The sequence below is a fragment of the Oppia nitens genome, unplaced genomic scaffold, assembly GCF_028296485.1.
Source record: "Oppia nitens isolate AA-2021 unplaced genomic scaffold, nextdenovo-longstitch-racon4-pilon3 scaffold1_pilon_pilon_pilon, whole genome shotgun sequence".
NCBI lineage: Eukaryota > Metazoa > Arthropoda > Arachnida > Sarcoptiformes > Oppiidae > Oppia > Oppia nitens.
Genome location: NW_026533199.1, coordinates 6,111,181 through 6,120,572, shown reverse-complemented (window position 1 = coordinate 6,120,572; position 9,392 = coordinate 6,111,181).

Genomic DNA, 9,392 nt, shown 5'->3' with positions numbered 1-9,392 from the left:
AGTTATTTAAATCATAATATTTTAATTTATAAAACTTTCTTATAATCATATTTCTTTAAATATACAATACTTATAATTATGGTAATTGTTATATTCATTATTCATAATCTAACAAAATATAATATAAATTAAATGCTTTATTTTAGTTATTATTAATACAGTATTTAAATGTTATATTTCTTAGACACAGCAATACAATGACATTAATTACTTGTATTATTAAATTTATTTGTATACTATACTGAACTGTGCAATGTATTGTAATTTTAAGTTTACCGTACAATACATTGGATAGTATATTGATTACATAAAATATTGTCAAATTCGTCTAAAATCATGAAATTATTATTATTATAATTTAGTTCGTCATCAGATGTTTACAATGTTGAGTGAAATTTTTTTTTACAAATTTTCAAATATACTTTCTTATTATAATTTTTACTAATTATATATTAAATGTTTAAAAAAGCAATTTTGCTAATAAAAAGACTAATAATTCTAACAATAATTATTGTAAGTTTCCTAATTATATAAATTAAGTAATTATAATACACAATATATTGTGATATGGATAGAAATTAATGAATATTTATATTTAATTAATACGTGCTTGATAATAAAATAAGTTTAAAATTAAAAAATTATTTGTCTAATTTTTGTACATTATCTATAAATAAATATCGACAAAAGCCTAAAGTAAAGTACAAATGTATTTTAGTAATATTAAAATAAACATAATATGACAATAAAAATCAATATTTTAATTAGAAATATATACACTAAGTGGTAATACCTATTGAATGATAGTTAGAGTTCGAGAAACTTTCCCATAGAGGGATGTTCACTGATAATATCCCTCCAATTTTCGCGGAAAATATTTTATTTTCCTTCCCTTCATTGTTAGAAAAAAAATATTTCATATTACATTAAATACAATAAATAGGAATTACCAGGAAGCATGAAATATAAGGACTTTTGAAAAATAAATTGAGGGAGGGAATTTTATCGAACCCTAATAGTAGTACATTGATAGTAACTTGTATAAATTTACAAGTATTACTTTAAATAGCATTGCATGAATCATAATATATTATTACAACTACGCTATAGTATTTATATTTTTATTTGTTATAACAAAATTTTATTTTATTTATAATATTAATTTTATAGTTAAAATCTTAAATTTTTTTAATGAATTCATATATTATATGCTATAAATCATTACTTTCAAAAGTTTGCCAAATATTTTAATAATTTTTTAAGAGATTAGATATTTATTACAAAGACTTATTTTTTATCAAATATCAAAATCTGAAGTCAATATTTAAAAATTGCAATAAAACACAAATATAGTGAATTAAGGTTAAGAATAGTAATTAATTTAACGGAGTTTGCAATTTAGTTTTTTTGTGTAATTTTATTACTAAATATAACAAAATATATAATTTAGACTCTTTAATGCTATCATGATAGATTTTTGAATTTAACTTGATTACGTATTTTATGCTAATGTTAATTATATACCTTACTCATTTACAAATAAATTATTACTATCAAAATTATTTTTTTACCCTATTATATTAATTAATTAATTGATTTTTTTGTCAATATAGTTAATGTTATGCATTGTATGTTTAACTATTGTTTTTCATTGATTTGTAAATCCAATTAATAATATACTTATGAGAGAGTCTATGATTTAGAGTATATAAGACATAACTAATATATCTTAATTTAATATTTTATTTACAAAATAGTAATATACTTGAAAAACGAAATTTGTAAAAATTTAATATCCCGGCTAAGAGTTGGTCTAATTATGTTAAGCTTAAAATTATTGTCAATTGTTTTGTTGACAACTTGTGAATTGAAAACATATAATATTGGTAAAAAACTTGAATTATTAAATTGCTAAAATTTGTAACTAAAATTAACATTAATTATAAGAAGGAAAAATACTGTATAAAATTATAATAATCTAATAAAATAAATAAAATTATTATATACTAACAGAATATCATGGTTTATCTTATATAGAATTTCAAGAATTTATTTATTGAATTAAATAATTATTTATTGTAAACAATTAAAGTAACAATAGTTATACTTAAACTGTAAGTTATAACTCATAAGCATTTGAGATTGAAAATGGTTTGATTTGATGAGTTTTATTGTTAATATTTGTAAGATTGTGTGTAAAATGTTGAGTTAATTATCAAATTAGGAAAAGTTGTGTTTAGTTGTTGAAAGTTAACAGAGAAATGTTTGTTGTTTGTCAGTCAGTGTCAGTTAGTGTCAGATGAGGTTAAGGCTTAATACATAAGATATGATTGTGTTTGAGTGTATGTGTGTATACAGTATATGAGGATATAAGAAGAAAACGTCAAATCGTTAGGATTTAGTACGACTGGCCTTAGGATCAAATTTGTAGAGATATCGAAACCATTAATCATAATCTGTCAGCTGATAGCTCCTCCTCTCCCCCAAAAAGTTGCCTCTAATGTGCTCTAACTGTGACTTAACTGTATGACCAACTCTGGTAACTATTGCTCATATGTGTCACCGATGTCTTTACTTTTACTTAATAGTGATGCCATCAATGCCATAGTATTAGCGATCACTATAGATATATATAAGTATTGAAATGATTGTGTTTCACATTTTCTCATTATTGCAATCCATTATTGATGCACAACCAGTGATGTACTGATACCAGCTTTAAGATATGCTCAGCTCTTCCTCTGAGACCTCAACAACCAGTGCATCCCAACATCCGATGTCTAATATAAGCATTTATTGCAAATAATAAGCCTTTTTTAGTATACAATATATGCCATACAATGAGCTGAAAAGTGTGATCTGACAGCTTTAAAATGATGAATCACTTGTTATACATATATAAGCCATAAATTTAATGCTTAACTTTATTCCCACTAAATTATCTATAAATTATAGTTATTTTATTTGAACATAATCAATTATTTACAAATATTTCAATATTTAACTTAGTGGTAACATTAATAGAATTCAATATTTATTATATTTAAAAAAAACTTGATATTGAATATTATTTTGATTTTTTTGTTTTTGTTATTATGTAATTATTAAAACAATTATGATATACAAAACATGTAATAATATTGTTATATTGATATTTCGATCGATTATTCAATTAAAATTAATTTATACAACATAATGCATAAAAATGAGAAACAAAAAAAACTATGATATCAAAATATAGTATTTAATAAAATACACAATTATTTTTACTCAATTTTTACTCAATACAGTAGAAATTATCACCTATTTATAAACTATAGCAATTTAATCATACGTAAGTTTAGTAAAAATAATTTTTTAGTGTCTTAAATTCATAAATAAATTTTGTACTTTATAGACACTTAATACAATTATATTCAAAGTTTGATAAACATTATAAAATAGTAAATTAATTTACAATTATAGTTTGTGTTATTTTTTATGCAATATACTGAATATTATTATTCTTACAGTAAATTAATTACAAAAAAAAACATTATATCAGACATCATTTGGGGTTATATTAATAGTTTTGTCAATTAGATAAAATGATATTAAAATGAGTAAATTAATAAATATGAATACAGCGTTTATACTGTATATTACCAATATATTGTGTGAAGTATAAATTATAAGTATTATAGTTACTAATATCTACAGTATATTATAACTTATATAATTTATAAGACAAAATATGATGAAATTTCTTTACAATACTATTGGGAATAAATTGATGCAAATTAATGACAACAAATAAATGATAAGACAGTAATGCGGTTTATTTATGAAATATGTGGTCAATTCAAATAGTTGTCAGCAATTTATATGGACTTGTTGTGGGACAACACCATAAACGCCTTCTCTCCAAATCAAGTAATTCCTTACTTAGGCTTCAATAGGCAACTGATCCCCAAAATAAATGGATATTTTCAGCTATCACTGAGTATGCTGTCAGTGAAGTGTTCAATGCAATAGTCAATTGACTATAAGATGAAAAATCAGATGAAAGTCACATTAAAACAAGTCTTTCTTATAGGTCTATCATTGTTATGCTATACCATTTGTGGTTACTATTATCTCAATTGTCTGCAATAGCTGTGTCGGCTATATTTACTCAAAAATTAATGTGTAACTACAAAACAGTAATATTAAATGCAAACTTTAGCAAAAATCCACACATTTTAGACCATATGATAGTTGACAGTATAGTCTTTAAAAGAGTCTGCTGTTTAACAAAACCTAATATACTGTACAGTTTAACAGTTTTTACATGTATACTAACTATTATAATATATATAAATATAAAACATATATACAGTATATGACTGAACAATGTAAACATCATTTACAAATGCTATATAAAATGCTATACAATATGCTGTTTGAGAAATAATATTGTCTCATAAGTTACATACTATAGTCTATTTACTTAATTGTTTATTATCTAATTAAGTTTATTAATTTGTTCTGTATTTCCTACTATAATTCAATTTAGTTTTTACACTATAAATAAATACATTTTATATAAATAAATTTAATTCTTTAAAACCTGAATAATATAAACAAATATATAACATGTAGTTATTATAGAAAATGTTATTTTATTTATATAGATATTTATTTATTAATTAATAGAATAATCTTCTATTACTAACTTTAAATCGATAAATACAATTCAATACGAATAGAATATCTAATAATAAAATAATTATTAATAAAATTATTTGATAAAGTTATATACTATTTATACCTAATTTTTTGTTAATTATGTAAGAAAAAATTATAAAAATATTTTTATATATATTTAAAAATTTTATCAAATACAGTAATATAACTTAGTGTATGATCTATGAAATCGTATTTGAATTTATAGTACAGTGGAAAACAATTTCAAAGACAAAAGAATTTTCTGTTTATTTTTGATATTATATACAATTGATGTCAAATAATATTTGTATAAAATGTTTATTCTTTGGTTTTATGTCTCGTTGTTTGAGTTAAACCTCAAAGTATTTTAATTTAATTTTATATAAATTTATAGCATTTTGGATGTGAGTCAATAAATTCTAGTAAAAATTTTGAACAAATATTTTAGTAGTCGTTTACAAGTGAATAATGTTTTTCATGTTTTAGGTGTTTGTCTCTCAATTCAATATACAATACATCAAAATGTTTAACATTTCAATGTTTGTCTCTTCACTCGTCAAAGAGTTTTACATCTCTATGCGTTTGAATAGCTTTTGAAATAAAAGTTATTTCCATTTATTAGTTAAACAAATAATTGCAAACAATAAGTCAGAGATAGATTAGCGGTAAAGAAAAGAAAATGATAAATCATATATAAACAGACATATCATATGAATTAACTCATTATATTTCTTTAAAGACATAAACTGGTAGTAATAACTTAGTCACGACTTCATTGCCATAACTGTCATATATATACAACTTATAATATTATTTTATTATATTTTGAGAAAACACTTATAGGATATATTAATTTACTATTTATTGATATTCAGTACTCAAACTATATAATATATATTATAATTTATGCTCTAATATATGTATTAAATTGATGTACAGTATAATAAAAAATATGATGTAGTAATACTAATAATAAAGTATATAAATTTACTTCAATGTTTTTATAAGTTTCTTATATCAACATACAAATAACAGCTCATTTGATTTTTCACTAAACATTTTAATGCCCTTAAGATAAATAAACGACTTTATAAACTTTTAATTATAATTTACTATAATAATGTTATTATTTATAAATAATATGTAATTTGTTAAATAAAATATACAGTGTAAATTGTTCAATTATATTGGTGTTATAAACTAATTTACTAAATTTAGACTAAATATAAAAAGTTGAATCTATCCTTTTTGAGCAAACATCAGATACAAATACCGATAATAAGTTAATTTTTATAATACTTATTTATTAAATAAAAATTATAATAAATAATTATTAAATGTATATTAAACAAATATTTATATTTTGCATTACTATTACTCAATTAATATTGCTAAAATAGTTTTATAGTAATACTTTCTTTATTTATTAATACAAATGAAACATATAAATACAACATATGTATTAAACATGTCTTACATGTAATTATTCGTAACTGTTTAAAACAGATTTTTTATATAACATTTTTGGTTACATTTTATTCATTGTATTATAAGGCAGTTTTCCAAATGAATTCACTTTGAAAGTAAAAAATAATTTTTAGTTTTTATTTCTTAAAATATGTTTAATACAAAACTTTTACTTTTTGAGTGCATAACAAAAGCATGTGTTTATTCATAAAAGATTAGTGAAACCAATGCATAAATGTATTGAATATGTTATGAAAAATATATTGTTTGTCGATCACAACTATAATAAAGCTTTTGCTCAATACTAACACATAAAACTATGAAATAATCAATAACTCATTTTAGTAGTATTTATAAAAACGTTAAGACAGTATTTAATGGTCGGAATGGTAGGGAAATGTTGGAAATGTTGGAAATAATAGAACTGAAAGGAACGGTAGGAATGATAGGCCACTGTTTTATTGAACCATTCCTTATATAAGAGAGAGAATTATAGATTTGCTAATTATAGCGGTTCTACATATTTATTAAACTATGCACTATATAAGCACTTATTTTATATTAAAAATAATAATTTTATACAAATGTTTATGACAGAGAACACAAAAAAATATTTAACAATTGTGTATATTTAAAAAATTAAAATATATTTTATTTGTTTATAAATTGGATTGTTTTGAATTATTTGGTTGAATAGTTTTTACAGTAATATTAATATAACAAACAATTGTCATTTTAAACAAAGTACTTTATTATGATAATTATAAATGTTTATAAAGTATATGTAGATATATATAAGTTTACTAAAAAAGAATCAATGATTGAGTATTAGTGGGAAAAAGCAATTAATAAATTTCGTTTATATCACTAAAAGATATGTTTTGTGATAACAAACAAGTGATGTATACTTTAATGTTTTAGTGTTTCACTGTTAGGGCCGTGTGCTGTGCGCTACGGTATATCACTCCTACCAGTGCCAGTATTGTGCTATATGTCGTTCCCCATAATAAGTCAAAGAGATCTGGCTTTACACTAAATGAATAATGATCTAAACTGGGGCTATAAATTAGCTGCCATTTGACAAATGAATATTATTGAACAGACACTAACTATAAAAAAGTCTCATATCTGCTCTTATTTATAAAATAACTGAATTGCAAACAAATATACTATATATATATACCTTATATGTAATAAAGTAGTCATTAGGAAAATATTGCATATTTTGAATAAACTCTATAAACTCGTATATATTATTAATATTAATATTTGAATAATTCAAGCAAATCTTATTCAAAAACTGAAATTAAAATATTTTTATATATATATATATATATATATATATATATATATATATATATATATATATATATAGTATATTCATGTAATAAATAATATAATATAAAAAATAGTTAATCAAAATGTCATTTGATTTTCAAGGAAATAACTATTACATGTAATATTGTAAATATATTTATTAAAATCACTTATTTGATGTGATATTATAAAAAATAGAACTAAGAATTATGGTGTTGTAAAGCAAACTATGAATACAATGATTGTTATTGCAGTTTAATATATCGTATATATAGTATACAGTATATTGGCTTATGTATGATATAATATGAATGTATAGAGTATATGGCAAATACTATGGCATCCATTGATGCCAATTGTGATTTAGTTTTGTCTGTAATCTGTTTTGTGTGTTATGGAGGGCGTGGGCTCTCATTCTTGATATGCCATAAATTACATATATATCAGCTCTTAAAAGCAGACAATTGTGCAGAAAATCCTAATTTTTTAGCTCTAATATCATCTGTACATTACAATCATCTTCAATAATAAGCGCATCATTTTGTGATCTTTGGCCAAATTCTTGATCATTTCGGTTCAATTCAGTGATAAAATCTCATTTGTTGTGATATTCCTATGCTTTATATACTAATGACAACTCAGGCAACGCTCAAAGCAGTCATCAAACGGTGAAACCAATTATAGCCGAAACACTGAAATCACTGAATAAATGGTTCACTTGTTTCCCATATTATACTAATTCATACATTTATAGACTTTTGCATCCATAAAATGTACACTCAAACCAGTTATTTATCATTTAATTGAACTTAATAAACCATTTTAATCAATACTAAATTAAAAATTAAACATTCAATAAAATTATTATATAAGATATTATATAGAGTTTTGACACACTTATTGAATAAAAATTTTAATATAATTCAAAATAATTTATTTTGTTCAAAATTGAATTATATTTTCTTTAATTAAAATTTTTCACAAAATATTGTGTTTTCATATTAATTGCTAATGATTATTTTAAATTAAAAACCAATTTAATTGTTTTAAAATTGGTTTGTAATAAAAAATATATATTGTATTGTTAAAATTCAATTTAAATGTTTTAAAAAGAAAAATAAAACAAATTAAATTAGTATTATTTTTTGGATAAACACTTAAAGACAAAACAATGTCATTAAGTAAAATAAAATAAAACAAAGTGTTTTTTATAACTGTAAAGTAAAGTAAACAAAATTTAGACAAATATTATATAGTGTTATAAATAGAGAAGTGTTGTGAATGTCGTGAATAAAATTCTTAATATTCTTCATATCATTGGTTATCCATTATTACGATTCTATGACTGAATCGTTTGAATTATTGGTGTCTCCGATGTCTCGTTTGATGAATAACACAATTTATATAGAAATACATAGATATATAATGTATTGGAAAAAACAAGAATACCATAGAAATAGCAGAGGTTTTGTTGTTTGAGGCAAATATCAGTGTGAATGTGACAAAAACAGATGTGAAAATGGGAACTCATACTGAGGTTAAGACAATGACTACCCATTCCTACGTTACAATAGATGAATTGTAAGGCAAACAGGTATTACTAAAGTTGTAATCACAATTCACTACAACATTACATTATACACATCACATGCACACACATTCAACAAAAGTCATCACAATTTTTAGCTTTTTAAAACACACTTTAATTTTGTCCGATTTGTAATTGAAGTTAAAGTTATAATTCAAGATAAAAGTTTATAAAGAGATACAATGAGAGAGAGAGAGAGAGAGAGAGAGAGAGAGAGAGAGAGAGAGAGAGAGAGAGAGAAAGAGAGAGAGATGGGTGAGCTATCGTTGATTGGTTATAGTGAGCGCACACTAATAGTGTTGTATTGTTTGGATCAATAAGTGAAGCGAACAAA